The 19438-nt window shown below is 37.8% G+C and overlaps 1 protein-coding gene across 15 annotated transcripts in view; it reads left to right on the top strand.

Moving 5' to 3' along the window:
• LOC131691702 (gamma-aminobutyric acid receptor subunit beta) overlaps window positions 1-19438 on the top strand; it is a 233583-nt gene that overhangs the window by 144595 nt on the left and 69550 nt on the right. The gene's annotated exons all lie outside the window — the stretch shown is intronic.

Below are 19438 nucleotides of genomic sequence, written 5' to 3'. Positions count from 1 at the left end.
CCGATCATTTACACACTTTCATATTACATATTATCACATTTCAACGGGAGCTTACTTTTTAAACTGTGCTGCTACTGCTGCCTTGGAAGTCGATTCCGAGTTGGTAGAAAGCATCGGTTTATTTATGATCTTATTCATTTAATCGTTCCATTTGTAAGGATTCTGTTATTCACCGGTTTAAGTCTTTTAAAAGTTAATAAATTGTTTCCTACGAAACCGGATTGGTGATAACGCGTGCCGAAGAATAATAAGTTGTATAATTAAAGGTTCACTTTGAATCGGAATGATAAGAATTTCAAAAGTTATTTAGAAACTGGTTCATTCCACACGAACTGGACTTTCTTCGGCTCGGGTTTTTTCCTGCATTCGCATACAAATAATCCGGTAAGCTTACCTCTGATAACGGAACGGCTAGCTGTGTGGGTATTCCCCGCGATGGATGACGATGACACTGATCTCCCGGCAGTCACTCACTATGGCGGCGTCCGTCGTCAACCGGTATCGGAAGCTTGTGTGTCAGAACATTTCGTATTTTGCGCCACCAGAAACAAGAACAATGCAGGACGATTTTCGCTATCGAGTAAACCGTAAAACATCCAAAACTCACATTACCCTAGCCAGCTTAGCAGATAACAAACGTCAGAGCTTAGTCAAATGTACGAATCAGAGCAACCGTAGTCTAAAGCTGATTTATCTTCGTACCCCATTCAAAGCTTTGTTTTCCGATCGATTTGGCCTAAAAATAATTCGAACAGTGTGAACAATTGTACAGGAACACTACCAATAAATTGTCTCTTTTGAAGAGGTACGATCACAAATATGCTTCCATAGTGTTGGTGTTACCGATGACGGTTCGAAATTGGGGACAGCTTTTAGTTGATTTCGTGCACCCCAAAGACGGGCCCAACAAAAACATCATACTGTTCCGGATCCGCTAAAATGTTGTCCCATTCAAACTGCCATCGAAGAAAGCCCGCGGGCAAGCACTAGAATCATAGTACAAAAGAGCTGTAACCTCAAAATAGATACTCTGCAAATCGAAATGCATACAACAAAATATTCATCAAAAGCTTAGAGTTATCCAGCTGAAATCCTGGGTCGCCAAATACCGAACAAGCACTTGTAAAGCAAGGAAATGTAACTCGACAATCAAGTGTTTCTGCTTTTACGTTCCATTCTTCCGTTGTGTTCATTTTAAACTTCTGTCTGATCTACTTAGTTTTGTGTTGTGCCTTTGTTTTTGTGAGTGTGTGACGAACTATTTGATGAAATCATAAACCCAAACCAGTAACGTGTAACATTCCATTATTGTATGAACAAAAAAGGAACAAAATTGCAATAACGCCAACAAATTGCCTTTTGTACGACAATCTTCGAGCTGAGCTAATTTTGTTATTTTTTTATTTTTTTGCGATTAAGTTTTTTGAACATTTATTTATTTATGTTGTCAATCCAGTGCCTAAAGCTAGCGGAGAAAGAAAATAGTAATATGTCCAACTTTATTTGAAATTTTTTACATTTGCGATTATTGAACTGAATCTTAATATATCTAATTAAATTGCCCCTGTTTGTTATATGTTAACCAGTGAAATGTATACACACAGATAAGCTTGTGTTCTTGTAATATTTTTGGTTCCGGAGTAGTTTTTTAATTTATTCACCTTCGTACTGTGAAAGAAAGTTTTGAAACAAACCAAAATAAACATCAACATCCCTTGATACTTCATTTTTCAAACCCAGGAATCAAATTTGGAATTATTTCCTTTTTTATTTTCATGCTTTTGAGTTTGTTCTAAATTTTTTCATATATATAATATAATGGTTAATTATCGGTCGCCTTCTCTACTACAGCAACCGCAGAAGGTTGACTACGGCTAGTCTCAATGTCACCAATGGGTGGAACACTATCGCACCGAACGTGTTTTTCATATATTATACATATACTCTAGAAAAATTAAAAAAAAAACAAATCGTCAAAATTGTAAATGCCGACTAACAAACAACATCAACAACAATAACAATTATTCCCATCCGCCAACCAACCAACCAATGAACAAACATCGAGCAGCATAGTCATGATCGTGAAATGTGATTACAACTCCCACGCGATTTGCCCCAAAATGACGGAATGGTGGGAGAAAACCACACAACCTATGACAGCGATGCCAACTAAACGTAGTTGAAAATTGGCATCATTCCTGTCCTTCCGACTGCTCTCGGGCTCAACAGCAGCTTGCGAGGACAAAACACGTCGAATCAAAGCCATTTTACTAGCTTAGTTGTTTCGTTTTAAATTTTGTGTTTCCAAATTCTTTCTTCGCCTCGGTGCACTCGATTTATTGAGATGAACAATTTCACTACAACCCATGGCATCAGTCAGCTATATGCTTTTCTCCGCTTTTAGATATCGTGTGTGTGTACGATTGTTGGAAATTCAAGGCACAAGTTCCACAACTGATACGCCGATTGCGACGCTTAATTACAGTTATGCAATTTAAGCCTTACCTCCTGGCCACAATTCGAATGCGTTTCATCTCACGTAGAACATCAAAGTCAAACACAAACGAACGAGGATCCAACAAGAACTCCATCCAAAGCGCTGTTCCATACTAGAAATATACTCCCACATGTAATTACACACCTGAAAAACAAAACCAGTTGAGATAAAAGTTTGTTCCCCACTCCGCTGCGAATATCGACGAATTGGTGAACTACTAACTACGAAAATTAAACGCATAAAACACTCGTGCTCTGCGAAGTTTTCAAGAACTTCTTCCCATTTAAGTAACTCTTAGATAACATTTCAAAACATTTCATCATCCGCCATTACCCAGTATACAACTTGTTATTTCGAATCAAATACAAATACAAATCAAAAAAAATACAAATTTTATTCATAATTTTTTAACAACATGGGAATTCCCCGAAGATCTGTCCGAAAATCTCTAAAATCGTGACCAACGCTCTTAGATTCCGATGAAACTTTACAGGTTTAACCGTCATGGAAGACTAAACATTTTCCACAGTCAATAAGATTATTTTGACTCAAGCGCAATTTTTTAAAAAGGTGTAAACGTTTCTACGCGCAATAATTTCAAATTGTTCGATTACACTATTTTATACAGTAAAACTATCTGAGAACGAGTTACAGGGAATGAATACTTCTGCACGAAAAAAATATACGCTGAAAAAAATGTTGTGCTATTTTTCACAAAAACGAAAATTTATGTTAAAAATTGCAACAAAAAAACATTTTTCCTAATTTTTTATATTTTGTCAACAAAAACCTAAAAAGAAAAGAAACATGTTGCATGTGATTTCATGGTGGAGAAATTATCAGCAAAAATATTTTTTCTAACAATAACTTTATACATCTTTTTAATTCTCATACTGATTGACATACAAAACTGTAATTTTATTACAGAATATAATTCTAAGTATCATTTCAAATCAAAATGCATTTAACAAATATCTTCCAAAATGCGATAGGTTTCGGTTTATCCCATCATATATTTTCAAAAATATAATGCTTATCGTTTTAAAGACATAAAAGAAACTTTTTCAGTGTATTTAGATCATGGAGAAGCTTTCAATAAAAAAAAAAGTTTTTATAACAACAACTTTTGACAATTTTTGATAATCCATACTATTTGCACTCAAAAGCAGAATTTTATTTTTGAATATTGATTCTAAACTCCATTTTAAATCAAAATGCTCATAACAAAAATTTTCCGAAATGTAGTAGTTCTCGAGATATTTTAAATTTTGTTTTAACAGCACAATTATTTTGTTTTATTGAGACGTTTTTATAAATTATTCGCGTTTCTCCAATTATTGTTTCGTAAGGCCCATAACATTTCCTGTAACTTTCCAATTGACATCAAGGCGATATTGTAAACCTACATGAAAAACAAATTAATTCAACTATGTAGTTTAATCATCAGATCCTATGGTTGAATAATATTTTGATTGTTTTGTATAGCTTTCAAACGGTTTACAATATCGCCTTGATGTCAAGGAGAAAGTTATAGAAAATATTATGGGCCTTACGAAAAACTGTTGTTGATGGAGAAATGCGAATAACTTCTGCAAAGGTCGTAATAAAACAAAGTAATTGTGTTGTTAAAACAAAATTTAAAATATGTGACATTTCAGAAAATTTTTGTTATGAGCATTTTGATTTGAAATGAAGTTTAGAATCATATTCAAAAATTAAATTCTGCTTTTGAGTGCAAATAATATGAATTATAAAAATTTGTCAAAAGTTGCTCTTGGGAAAACTTTTTAATTGAAAACTTCTTAATGATCCAAATACACTGAAAAGGTTTCTTTTGTGCCTTTAAAACGATATACATTAGATTTTTGACAACTTACTATGGGTATCGCGAATAACTTTTAAAAAGGACATAATTACACGAATTAAATTTTTTTGTTGGAGCAAAATTCCAAATATCTCTAAAACTATCGCATTTTGGAAGATATTTGTTAAATGCATTTTGATTTAAAATGATACTTAGAATTATATTCTGTAATAAAAAAGCAGTTTTGTTTGTCAATTAGGCCATTACAAATCTTTTTTAAAAATTATGTCCAAGTACAAATTTTTTTCTGAAGGGGGGGGGCAAACAAAAAATAAATATTTATTTTAATAAACACAATTTTTTTTCTTTTTACATTTTCTTTCGATTGTTCTCGTGGACGTTTCCGCAGGGTGATTTCGTATAGCGGGGTTGAGCTATTTGTTTTACTAGAAAAATTCAAGCAAACATTACTGAATCAATCAAAAGTTCACATAGGAAAGGGATGCTAAAGTTTTCGTTTTAAATAATTTTCCGAACAGTGCAATTTCTAAATTCCCAATAAAAGCTTGAAAGTTCTCTATGAACTTAATGTAAACATTTAAGAGTACATTAAGGTATTAACTTTTGGTTGCTTGAATAGTTTTCGTTCCGTTGTGGCGGCATAAGGACCGACTGTACACACAAGGCATGAAAATCGGTCAAAGGTTTTTCATATAAGGAAGACTGTGCAATCACTCTGAAACTCGACTTTTTAAGCTTGGGCAATCGTCTCCGTGTCGAGTGTCTCCTCTTCTAGCGATTGTCCGATTACTTGGAACACCACATCATCCGTGAAGCCAAAAATCGTTATATCTCTGGGAAGGTTCAGCTTCAATACTCCATCGTACACTGCGTTCCACAGCGTCGAGTCGAGGAACGTCAGTTGTAGTTGTGATTCCCCCTTGTCTGTCTCGTAGATCAGTGTTCGGTACTGAAAGTAGCTCTATAATATCCTGCAGAGTTACTCATGCTGTACAGCGAATGGGCGATTGCTTCCCAGCTAGTACTATTGAAGCATTCTTCACGTCTAAGGGAGCACCACGAAATCCTTATCTCTGCTGTCTCCACAGCTCCCACAACCGTTTGGATGGATTTCATTGTAGCCCTGCCTATAAGGAAGCCGAATTACATGAGATGCCGTTCTCACGGTCCGCGTACTTCGTTAGCTTGTTCAGGATTACTCCTTCTCTCTAACATTACCAAGGGATATATTGACTACGCTGAAAGATTTCCATGTTGTCCCGGCATCGGAAGCAACATCAGCTTTTGTCGCTTCCAATTATCGGATCGTTTTGAACATATCCGGGCTCTTATGTATCGCTTCACTTTTATGGCTTTCGCCATCTCGATAAGCTGTTTGTTGGTAAATCGATCTTCATCTTTGTGATCATCCTCCTCACTGTACAACGTAAATAGATTCATGTTGTGGGGGAAAACCTTTCGATGGTGACCTCCATCTTTTCCGGGCACCTTTCAGGTGGTGCAACTGAGCCTTTTATCTTTGTTATGCCAACTTTGTAGATCTCTCCTAAGGAAATTCGCGTTGGCTTTGTGGCAAGGCTTTCTTGTACAGCTTGACTGCTTTGTTGAGAGCGGTTCTTGCAGCTCGCTTCCCTCGAGCTTTCTGACTTCTTTTTTAATTTTAAATATATTTGACACGGCACAATGCGTGAGCACAACTGAGCCGTGGAGCGCACCTTGGGGGTCATTTGGTCCGTCTTCTCTCGCGTTTTCGTTTACGTCCATGTCATCATCGGTACTGCATTCATCTTGCTCATCGTCGGATGTTCTTATTTGTTGTTTGTGCTTACGGGTCGCTATTGTAAATCCTTCTTCATCGGTATTAGATTCCTTATTGGTGGTGTTGGTTGTTGGTTTAGAAACATTTACTGTAATCGTTGTTACTTCGATGTTGGTAATGGCAGTTAGTTTAGTGGTACTGGGACCGATCGTTGTTGAGCTGGTGGTTGTGAATGCCCAGTCTGCAGTCGTTGGTTTACCAACTGGTTGTGGTTTAACATACGATGATTGTATACCGGCTTTGGTCGTATCAGGTGGAATTTCTTTAGCAGTCTCTGCGCAAGGTTTCCCGTGGTGTAGCGGATGATCACAACATTGACAGGTAGGAATCTGTCCTGGGTGCGTGACTAGTGTTCGTTGAGAATATTCAACACCATGAGGTGATTTGCATGTGAAAGTCAAGTAAGAGGGAATAGGTTTTGTCGGACGCATTCTCACCACACGAACTCCGTTGCGGAGTCTTGGGAAGTAGTTCCTCCAACTATCTTCCTTAACACTATTCACCTCTCCGTATTTTGACAGGATTTGTTTGATAGCGAAGGAACTAGTACGTGGTGCCAGGTCATGTATCTTTATTTCAATGCTGTCAACATCTATATACGTTGGGATACTGTATAAAATGTTATTACATTCGATGATGTGTTTCATGTTGTTCTGGGAGGCGAATGATTCTGATTGACTAATATTTTTTAACATATTCAGTACCGCATGACGTAAATGGTGGAATTGCACCGCATAAAGTACCGCAAGCTACGTTGAACTTCAAGTTCACCTTCAACATTTGCTCCCCTTCATGAATTGATGGTATTACCGGATATTTCGTGTAGTCAACAGCAACACAGTTTGCCTGCATCGTGATATACTTTTGCTTGGCATTATCACTCATTGTTTGTTCACGTATCACACACTAGGCAGAAGGAATCAATTTTTGCCAAGCGTCGCGCGGATAAATTTGATTACTTGCCCTGCTATTGCAGCGGAGCGATTTCTAGCTTCTGAACTGAGCGAGATGAGAAACCGAAGTGATCTCCGACTTCTTCTCCAAGCTCGGAGGCAACTTATACGTAGATCGATAATCGTCGTATTGCACCCGGCGACCGTTTCTCAGTTTCCCATCCCTTGGTATGGTCGCATTACACGCCTTTGTTAGTAGTGCCGTGAACTCGTTCGCATTTAGGTTGAAGAGGATACCCTTAAATTCAAGTTCTTCGACGGACACGTTCCTGTGAAAAATCGCTGTTTTCCATCTTCACTCGTTTATAAATCTCCTACATATTCATATTCATGTGTAGTTCATAGTCCTGTTATCAATGCTGTACCAAATCGCTTGGTGGTCGCTGTGGATATATCCTCGCACACTTTTCAGTCCATCTTTCCGGTTACTCCAAGGCTACAAAAATTGACATCGATAATGGATTCCCGGTTCTTCCTGCGGTAAGTGCCGATGATACCATTATTTGTAAGATCTATATTTAGTTTTGCTAGAGCATTCTTGATCGCTGATGGCCAGACAAAGTTCTTTTGATTCCAGCGTCTATCTCGAAAATTTCGCATGTTTCTGGTTCTTGGAATATTTCAGAATTAATGTCTCTTCGAGTTCTTGGAAAACGGCTTATTCGATTTTCACAAGCTTAGCCTTAAATGGAAGGTTTAGTAGCAGATTTTGATCTGATCAAGTTCATAAGAATCGCACATATGGCTGCGGATATACGGTATGAATACTACTATCCCATATGAATTTTTTAAATGTCAAAAACCTTTCGGTAAAGCTCATGTATATTGAATATTGAACCACATATAAATCTCCAGGAGTTTGATTTGAATTCAGATTGTTTCCGTATCGAAATTATTTTCGAATGCAACAATCGATTCTGTCTCTATCGACTGTTGCGTTTAAAATGGAATCGATTCAGAAGTCGGTCTGTATTAGCCTTTCCATGAGATCCCGAGCAAAGTCCAACATCAAAATTACAGCAAATAGACAACATATTTTGATATCAAGCATCAAATTGAAATCTTATTTTGATATCAGTTTAAACTTTTTCAGATATAACATCATATTTTGATCTCATTTTGATGTGCTTACATTTTTAGAAAAAAATGTTTGTTTCTATTTCATCAAATTGATTACTTATTTTGTTATCAATGAAATATTTCACCATCTCAATGAGTTTTCAATTTGCTTTCACTGATAGCATGAATAGTTTTCTGTTTGATGTCATAGTGCAATTTTTCTGCTTTCGATTTTGATCTTTTAACCGTTAAAACGACCAAAATGATAACAACCTGAGCAATCATTCCCTACTACATCACAACATCAAGTTTAGTTCTCAATTTGTTATCAGACTCTGATCGGGATGTTTGTTTGATAATACACAGATGGGTCCTTCCTTCTGCGACCAGCAAACGTTTCATTTGGTGTTGGACTGGATCGATGATCTCATTTAAACTTCACATTTACCCGAGAATGGTCAAAATAAAAATTATCATGGGATGGTAATTTCTAAAACTACCATAATAGTTTTCAGTTACGAAAAGCAAAACTCTATGGAAGCTATTGTTGTTCTATAAAACGTGACAATTTTTTGAATTCTGGTTAATTTAAAAAAATTATTTGCCCCCTGATTTTTTTCAGCGATTTTGAAGGGGGGGGGTGACATAATTTTTAAAAAATATTTGTAATGGCCTTAGTATGAAATTTAAAAAGATGTATAAAGTTATTGTTAGAATAAATTTTTGCTGATAATTTCTCCATCATGCAATCACATTCAAAATGTTTCTTTTCTCTTTAGGTTTTTGTTGGAAAAATTTAAAAATTAGAAAAAATGGTTTTTCGCAATTTGAATTTTTAACATAAAATTTTGTTTTTGTGAAAATTTACACAACATTTTTTTCAGTGTATATTTTTTTCGTGCAAAAGTATTTATTTCCCATAACTCGTTCTCAAATCCTTTTACTGTATAAAAGAGTGTAATCGAACAAAAAAATTAAATTAATGCACCAAAAAACGTCTAAGCCCTTCTGAAAAATTGCCCTTGTATCAAAATATTGCAATTGCCAGAGAAAATCATGGATATTCATAAACCGAACACAAATGTAAAGTTTCGTTCGAATCGACGATGGTCATATTTTGCGGTCGGCTGGTATCTCATGGAATCCCGTATGATGAACATATTTCCATCACAGAATCAACTAAAAGCAAAAATTTCAAACTCACATTTTAAAATGTTACGTTCTGTGAATTGTTTTATTATCATTTGCAACTTCATTTCTACTGGTGTCAAGTATATAAAGAGTAACTAGCAGCACTGTTATGCCGAATCTTGGAATTCCTTTACAAAATACAAAATAAAAAAGTTACTGTAGCTCGGAAATTTGGCCACGGAATTTTCTTCTGTTACAACAAAACTTTTGCAGGTTTTAAAAAATATCAGTTCTGTCAGAACAACACAAATTTTCAAACATAATGAAAACAACAGTTTTTCCGTCGGAAACAATTCATGTTGAACCAGATTTTTGGTGTGAAGATTCTCTAAAATCTATCACGTTTTTTGGAATTTAGTTTACACTCCGAGAATCTAAATTTTTTTGTGTAGACTTTTTTCCGTCCGGAAAATCACTAATCCATCTCCCGTTTAAAATACACGGGGAACGAAATCCCGCAATAAAATTCGCTAGGTGTACAGTAGCCTTTAAGGCTACTGTACACCTAGCGAATTTTATTGCGGGATTTCGTTTGGAATTTGGTTACGGGATTTTGTGCAGGATTTTGATCGCGGGAATTTCTTCACCGTTATCTCACTAAACTGTCAAAATAAAACTTCTGTTACTTCTAAAAATAGCAGTTGTTTAAGAATAGCGCCGATTTATGAACGTAATGCAAACATCATTTTTTTCCGTCGGAAACAATTCATATTGAATTGTTTCGAACCGCATTTATTGTGTGGAGAGTTTTAAAAATCCGCGAATTTTCCCAGGAACTAGTTTGCATTTCAGGAATCTTGATTTTTTAATAACTATGTTTATTCAGGACCAAATGCGGCAGCTTAACGAGGCCGATTATTCTTTTTCAATTACATTTTAGATGTTAGTGTGGGAAGGGAAAACCGTATTTAGGGGCGGCTTACTCCTCTCTTATGTTAGTAAGGGAAAAGGTAGAAAGTAGGATACATTGTATATTGACATTGTCATTGGTTGGTTGATCATTGTGGCGGATATGCACACTTTGTTGTAGTGGTTTCCAGCCTGTAATTACTGGGGCAAGGGGAGGCTCGATATTTAGGATAGTTATTGACACTTCGATACTGTCATGATGTTCTCTATATCATCTGCTTGTGAGGTATGTCGCGATGTTCTGGATGGACGGTTATCAAGAAGCGTATGCATCGAAGACTCGTAAAGCAATGCCATATTGTAGACACAGGGAGAAGTTGATGGGGTTTTACTGTGAATGAGACAGGGAAAAATGTATTAAACTTGGACATCAATAGTTTTCAAAAAGATATAGATATAGAAAAATATAGGGGTGATTACGGCTTGCCAGGACGTCTTGGACTGGCACATAGGGTGATCTACCTCGGGCCCGAAGGGAATCTATTAGTTTGGACCTGGCAATACAGTACTCTGCGAACAGCCAAACAACGTGCTCGATGTCGTGATAACCGTTCTCAATGATTACTTTCAGCAAGTCCTATACGACGGAGATGCGTATCAAACGTGTAATGGTTGGACATTAGCCTTGACATCGTACGAATAAAGTCCCGGTTCACATCCAAGCCCTTAAACCAAGCATTCGTTGATACCTTCGGGATAATGGAATGTAACCACCGTCCCAGATGCCCATTGCTCCATGAAGCTTGCCAACTATCGAGCGTCCTCTGACGAGAGACTGAAAAAATCATTGAAACAAATTGGTCTTTCGTAAGTGTCGCCTCCGAATGCGCCCATCTTGTCTAAAGAGTCCGCCTTCTCATTGCCCGCAATAGACCAATATGGCAGGACCCACACCAAGGTAATCTGGTAAGATTTTTCAGATAAAGCACTCAGATATTCCCGTATTTTCCCAAGGAGTGCTTTCCAGGCTGCACCGCCCGGATGGCCTCAATAAAGCTGAGACTATCCGAAACGATGAAGTAATGTTCTGCGGGAAAGGTGTCAATGATCATGAGAGTATACTGAATTTCAGCTAATTCTGCGACGTAAATTGAAGCAGGATCATCGAGTTTGAATGAGGCAGCAAGATTTTCGTTGAAGATACCGAAGCCTGTGTACCCGTCGACAATTGATCCGTCTGTGTAGAACATTTTGTCGACTTGATGATATTTATTAAAGAAAATATTTGGGACCACTTGTGGGCGAATGTGATCCGGGATTGCACAAATCTCTTCCTTCATGGATGTGTCTAAAAATACAGTTGGATCACAAGTATCTAAGAGATGAGCACGGTTAACGTTATACGAAGATGAATTGATGTTCTGTGCCATGTTATCGAAGAACAAGGACATGAATCGAGTCTGAGAATTAAGCTCGACAAGCCTTTCTCAATTTGCAATCACCAATGGGAGCGAAAGGACGCCCGCCATCGCTTCTAAACTCATCATCAAGGCGAAACAAGATCATTTTCTCGAATAACTTCTGGATACAGGACAGCATTGCAATCGGTCGATACAAGTTGTGATCAGAGGCTGGTTTTCCTGGTTTTTGAATGTCGATGACACTCACTTGTATACAATCATGCGGGACAATGTTACCCGCAAGAAATTTATTAAATAAATTCAACAAGCCTCTCTTGGCAGAGTCTGGCAGATTCATCAACAAATTGAACTTGATTCTGTCTGGCCCTGGGGCTTTATTGTTACGTGATAAGATAGCAAATGAGAACTCCACCATCGAAAACGGTACTTCGTTCGCGGTATTGTGAGGCAACGCCGCGCGGTAGATTTTCTGAGCCGGGCAGAATCCAGACAAACCTTATTGGCGAGATCGAATATCCAACGGTTTGAGTATTCCACGTTCTCGTTAGTACTGTTAGTGCTCATCGATGTTTCTCTTGTTAACTCGTCGACAAAACGGCGCCAGTAACTGCGTTTCTTGGCTCTCATTACATTTTTCATTCGCTTTCCTAATACCGCGTACAGACGGTTGCTAGCAACTAACCCGTCGTTCCGGAAGGCTTTATACGCGGCAGCCTTCTCCGCGTATACGTCAGGGCACTCTTTGTCACACCACGGGTTGGAAAAACGATTTTGAGTGTTCACGCCGGGTACTCGTTTCGTTTGAGCTTGAATCGCGGTATCGAGTTGGACCAAAAATTATACTTTTCCTCCGGGGGAAGAACCTATGTCGAATCGATAGTTTTGGATATCACTGCACCGTAGCTCTTCCAATCAATGTTTCGTGTGAGGTCATAGGGAACATTGATTGGTTCCGAAGGTCTTGAACGAGTGGTGATCGCAATTACAATCGGCAGGTGGTCACTACCGTTGGGATCAGATATGTCCAGTGCATTTGCTTGCGCTGGTGGTCTAGGAATCCGTGCCATTGTCATATTGAAGTCGTAAAGACAGCCCCACCCTATACCGTGAGAGTTAAAGTCTCCAAGAAGCAGGCAGGGCGAGGGAAGGTGTTCAGTCACGTTGGAGAATCTTTGATATCCCATCATGGCCCTAGGAGGAATGTCAATAGAAGCAATGCAAAGATCTTTGCCTTTGATTGTTGTTTGGCAAGCGACAGTGACGTCGAAGGGAGGTTGTTTCGATTGAAGGAGTAGCACTTTTTGATCACTAAAAGTAGAGGAACATGGGGAGACTTGACCAGGTTTTCAGCTAAAACTGCATAAATCTCTAAAAAAGCCTTCAATCCCCCAAAAATCATAACAAAAAATAATGACATAAAACATACTGTAATTATTTTTCCCTATTGTCGAGATCCTTAGGTAGCAGTAAAAAATATAAAAGAGTTGCATTTGATAAATTTTGATTTTTTTAAATGCATTTCTTTTTAAGGATTAACTGTACTGCTTGCATTGCATGTTCACACGTCACGAAATCAGTCCCACTATTGCTAACTTTGCTGACAAATTTTAAAATATAAAGACTTATGTTTGGGTTGGGATTTTTTTATGGCGTGATTAACATTAACAGTAGGTACCAAAGCATAATAAATATTAGGAATTTTGTATTTTTCTTCAGCTGATCGCCACTTGGTCAAGTCTCCCCATAAAATCTTGGTCAAGTCTCCCCAACATTAGTTATTGCGTTCAATTTCATGCGAATTCTAGTAATAACTATTCCAATGTTCCAGTTTATGTAAAATCATTCCACTGCTTCACAAGGATTAAGATGGTATATTAGTCCTTTAATAGTAATTAGTAGTCTAGTAGATATGTCCATACAAAGTTTGATAAAAAATTACATCATTTAATGCAAATTTATTAATCACGTAATATTTTCTGCAAGGAAAGGATTTTTTACTCCAAACTTTCAAAATTCGAGGGATCGAAACAAGTATAAAAATATTTTTGAAAAAAATTAAGAATCGAATAGGAGACGCCATAGCCGAAAATAGAATTTTGCGCTTGGTCAAGTCTCCCCATGTTCCCCTACTCCTCCATACGAGTCTTGTCGATCCAAGCGGATAATGTTCAAATCGTGGAAGTTAAGGTTTATATTATTCCTTTTCCCCATAAGATTCATCTTTGGAGGGAGATCCTTCTTCTTGATCCATTTTGTTGTGGGAGCAACACACTCGACCGCACTATTTAACTTAAATGAAGATAAAAATAACAAAAACAATAAGAAAACTGTTTAATACCGCACCACACTGCACCGTATGACACAATATAATGTTTATGCTCCAGCCTTTGCTGGGATAAACACCTTCGCCGACATCGCCTAACACAAGCTAAAATTACACCAAACAACGCGCATGTGTAACGAACGAGCGCTCGGTTACGAATAATTTTGAATTTTTGAATAGACTTTTTCCGGGACGGAAAATAATTTCTTTTAACCATGTTGCATATGTATTTTGTCATTTTTCTGAACACTGTTCACCAAACCAAACAAAACACTTCGAGGGTCGATAAAAGTGATCTAAAATCTTGAGTGTACTGAGACCGCATACTGTTTTTGGGAAAGAAAAAGAAAAATGGCGTTTTCCGTTTGTTTCTAGTACGTTTGGATCGGTTATTATGAGAATTTGAAGATATTTGTGACTTCAAAAAAGCTGTTTTAATATCATTATCAACAACTTCGCCGAGGAACCAAGCCTCTAAATAATGTTTTGAGTTTATTCTCCATAATTATTTTCAGAAGTATTAATCAACGAAATTATTTTTTTCAAGAGATGCTCTGTATCATATTGTATAACTTCTTCAAAATATTGTACCTCAAAAGTTAGTGGTTGCGAAATAATATGATCTAGGCCATGACAAAACTGATTTCGAACCTTCATTTCAGAATTTTTGACTTAAAAAGTGCATAACTTGAGAACGTGACCTTGTGTACTAATTACGCCATCAATTTAGCACTCAAATGTACTTCATAAATAACTTTTTGTTTCACTTTTTTATTTTGTGAAATTTTATATCCCACCGTGTGACTATTTTTATAATTTATATTACAAAAAAAATAAATGCTCTTAAAAATCAATTCTGACATACTAGAGATAAACGGAAAACGCCATTTTTCATCATTTTCCTTTTTTCTGTCCGAAAAACAATATGCAACCCACTCAAGTTGTTTTTTTTTTTTGAGGAACGACGCCGAAAATGATAAGTTATCATATTAGAAAATGCGATAAATGGGCGATGTTTTATTGTTGAAAAAACCTCTGATATCAGTATAAATTAATGATATTTCAATAAAAGTAAATAAAATTGGTTAATTTTAATTCACATCGATTTCAAGAAGTGTGCAAAGTAGCCCCCAGCTAGTCCATATAACCCATTTTGAAACGCCATATGAACAATTTTTCTATTTGTGATCCAATTCTGCTCATATTTGGCATAAGTAATACATGATAAGTATGATCGAAATCCATCCATTATTTAATGAGTTATAATTTATCAAAATAGAAAAACCGATAATATGTGCGCAAAGAAGTCCCACATGACGGAATCTTAAAAATGGCGATTTGATTAAGAGCGTTCTATTTCACTGATACTACCGATACTGAAGGTTTCGGTACTGCAGTAGCGGTTCTGTTGCTAAAAAAAGGTTGGTGCAAATAATCCTAGCACTCAACCTACTGACGAAGACACCGCCCTTCTAAATTTGCATTATCCCGAGATTTAAAATTTGACAAAATTCACATGCTCACTAACGCCACTAGGTGGCTGTATTCTAATCTCCCGCCATCGGCTAGCCCTTGACCATTCGAGCACCTTCGCAACTCGGGTTCCTCTCTGAATAATCACGTTCTTGAGATAAAGGATAATTTTTGCATGTGTTGATTTTTTACATTCACACTAGCAAAATACAGATAGAAGAGGCAAACACTTTTTTTAAGGACTGTGTGCCTAAATTCAAAATCCAGACATGTTGATAATATAGCCACAAGTGTGAGTCGTGAGTGTTTATTCAATGTATTAAATGTCCCAGCTGCAAGTCACGACCGTAGAGTATTTCTAACACTCGCTCGTACAATGTAGGCCATCTAATAATGTTTTCATTGTACGCCCAATGCCACCGTCAGGATCCTACCTTCTAATTAGGACATGTGCAAAATAGCCGTAGTTCATGTCGCACTCCTTCACGTCAGCTTACCTTCCACCTCAGTGACGGTGCAATCAGGGGACGGACAACCATCTAAATATGTAGGACAACAGTAATTCTATTCATCCTAATGAATGTTTGCTTTCCATTAGCTCGTCCTGCGCATGTTTCCGATGACCGATTTCAGGATTCTAGCACTTCCAAAATAACAAATTGAATCCTCTTCCCAATCTTCCCTCGCGGACAATTTATCACACCATACCAGGAGAAAAATAAGGGGCTTTTTCTGCGGGAACCAATTTGAATGGCTGCCGATAAATATAGATGAAGGTTGACGGTCGGTGATATCTTCTAGGAAGTGGATCCGAAGAGAAAAAAATATCATTTGAAACATTTCAAGAAGACTTGGCAGTATAGCAGTACCCGCGTGTTGGATAGTATTTGCGGTGCTAAACTCAAAGGGCTATTTTCGAAAATGTCACTTGCTAAAGTATTTATCTTGCGGTAGAAGCCACGCAAATCTTACTACCGTTCCTCAAAAAGCTGGTAAATATTTATCCCAGATTGATCTTGTTATAAAAACGGATAGTCAAAATTTGGATTCCAATCAATTCAACGAACGATTGAAAACAGCAAAAAAAACATTCGAGTTAACAGACTCCCTGGCGCCAGTTGAAATGTGCCTTCAACCGAACGGCCTCAATAAAGCACCGGAAGGAAGCTGTAATGCTCTGTATCGATACGAGTATACACTCATTTCACCTTTACCCGAATGGAAATAAATTTTACCGCATCTCAAGCTTTTTCCATTACATCCTTGATTCGTTGCTCGTTCAATTTTTCCGCTAGCCGCTCCGCCAGTCAGTTCAGGATACAAATATTTCCAACCGAAAACACCAGCCCAAGTACGGTACCGTACCTATAGTGTAGGTTAACTTATCTGTTTCTGAGCTACACGAGCCGGGTAACCAGACAGACAGATTCGAAACTTTGTACGTACCTGGCGGAGATTTTTTTTTACTCATTGCGCATCCTTTCGACTGGAAAATGGCTTTATGATTTATGTTGTCAGTAGCATAAGGCGGGGATGCTGCGATCAGCTCCTGCGAAGATATCGAACAGAGGGCCCTCGTTACAGGTTTTCCTTTGTGCCGTAGAGCTACGGCGAACGGTGTTATTCGGGCCCTGATCTTAGCAAACGTACTGAGACTGCTTGCTCTACGCGAGGCAGTCGAGGGCGAGGTAGAGCACGATTGCCTACTGTTTGCCGCAGTGCTCGGTTGCTTTAGGTGCTCTCGAATCGTACATAGCGATACGTAGCACTATAATACCGGTTACCTATCAACCACGCCCTTATGGCGAGACAAAACTATGGTGGGGCGCGGGGTTTCTTTTTGCAGATAAGCGAAGTGGCGTCAGGATTTACGATTAGTAGGTACATGGTTGTGCCGTGGCTGGAAGCAGGGATCTTAGAGTGCGTCGTAGAGAGGGAAAAGTTATCGGTTTCATGGTGTGGAAAAACAAATAGCTGAAACATCGATGAGATTGGTGAACGGATTTTGAGGGGGAAAGGTAAAGAGTTCGGAAGCAAATATAGACCATTCCGATTTGATCGATGCCGATTAATGTTTAACTGTTAGCTAAAACGGATATTTTAAGTGATTTTTCTTAAATCGGTTTGCGAAAAAAAAACTTTCGCCGCCGCCTTGGCATTGGTTAATGGAATACTGAAGACACTAACTTATATGCGGGTTTTAAGTAGTATTTTCTTCGAAAGTTATGATGCCGAACCTCTAGAAAATACAGTTTTTAAAGTCATATTTCAAAATTTATCCGCCTCTGGAAATTGATTGCCAAATCCGAGATTTTTTGTTGGCATTTTTTCTAACATTGTTAGTTGTAGAATTAGTGGGACTTCTTGGTACGACGTTAATAACAGAATTTCAATAAAAGAAAGTTTTACTACTACTTCTTGCAGTCGGTGAACATTAGAATTAATTGGAATTTTAATAAAGAATGTACTTGATAAAATGTATATTCAATCATCATCCTAATATAGGACATCCCGCAAACATTAACAAAAATTACGCAACAATATATGGCCGACGAAAATCCCGGATCGTCCCACTGCACCCTCTAAACGAGCATCCACATGCTTCTCGCTCGCACGACTGCCAAGTAATTATTGAGGAACCAATACTACATGCGACTGTATATGGGATTGATCTGATATTTTAAAACAGGGACTCGACATTCAAACAGTCGTAGTCACGTCAAAAAATTAACGTTTCCAAATGTGTACCTAGTCTTTACGCATGGGCACTAGAGTGACAGGAAAAAAATGACCCCTATCGACCCATGCCTGAGTCGATTCCTAGTCCCACCAGGAGTACTTGCTCCAAATTTGAAGCAAATCGGACAAGTCTAGCTACCGGACCAACGTGCCTGAAGTTTGTATGGGATTTTTCGACAATTTACATGGAGAAAGCCCACTAACTCGCATTTTCGCCGCTAGGTGGCACTATATGCATCGTATTATCACTGAAAGTGAAAATAAGAAAAATAATTTAATTGCCTACAACTTTGTCAAAGACTGTTAGTAAATCCGGCTTTGGTAAAAGAAGTTATTAAACTTTTAACGAAGTGATGTCTGAGTCAGTTTTGCATGGGGCCTAGCAGCGTATAGTTGTGGATTGGTACTCGATTACCACCAACTATACATTTTTGTGAGATAATGGTTACATTTAGCTGAATAGTATATTCACAAGAATTGTAGTACATAATACGAGTTATGTTTTGGTAAGAAAATTTTAGTTCCACCTGTAACCGCATAGAGGGCGCCAACACTAACTTTTCATAGGAGTGAGATAGAATATCGAGATGTTCGGAAGACTTATTTAAAAATGCTTGCTCTACAACTTTGTGGAAGACACCTAATCTCTATCTCTTTCCGTTAAAAAGTTAGTGTTGGCGCCCTCTATGCGGTAAAATGTGGAACCAAAATTTTCTAACCAAAACATGACTCGTATTACTTACTATAAATCTTCCGAACATACTATTGACCTAAACCTAACTATTATTTCCCAAAATGTTTTGTTCGTGCGAATCAAGTACTGATCCACAATCATGCACTGCTAGGCCCCATACAAAACTGACTCAGACATCACTTCGTTAAAAGTTTAATAACTTCTTTTACCAAAGCCGGATTGACTAGCAGTCTTCAACAAATTTGTAGGCGATTAAATTATCTTTCTTATTTTCACTTTCAGTGATAATACGATGCATATAGCGCCACCTAGTGGCGAAAATGCGAGTTAGTGGGCTTTCTCCATGTAAATTGTCGAAAAATCCCATATAAACTTCAGGCACGTTGGTCCGGTAGCTAGACTTGTCCGATTTGCTTCAAATTTGGAGCAAGTACTCCTGGTGGGACTAGGAATCGACTTAGGGGTGGGCCGATTGAGTTTTCAAAAATTCGTTATTTTTCTGGGCACTCTAATGGGCACACTGGGCTAGGGCCAGGGTCCCTGCACTTAAGGGGTCACATACCTTTTTGCGAGAAAAATTTCAAGAAAGTTTGAA

This window comes from Topomyia yanbarensis, chromosome 3 (genome assembly GCF_030247195.1).
Source record: "Topomyia yanbarensis strain Yona2022 chromosome 3, ASM3024719v1, whole genome shotgun sequence".
Lineage (NCBI taxonomy): Eukaryota > Metazoa > Arthropoda > Insecta > Diptera > Culicidae > Topomyia > Topomyia yanbarensis.
Note: the sequence above shows the minus strand (reverse complement) of the source record. Positions and strands in the feature narration are given on the sequence as shown.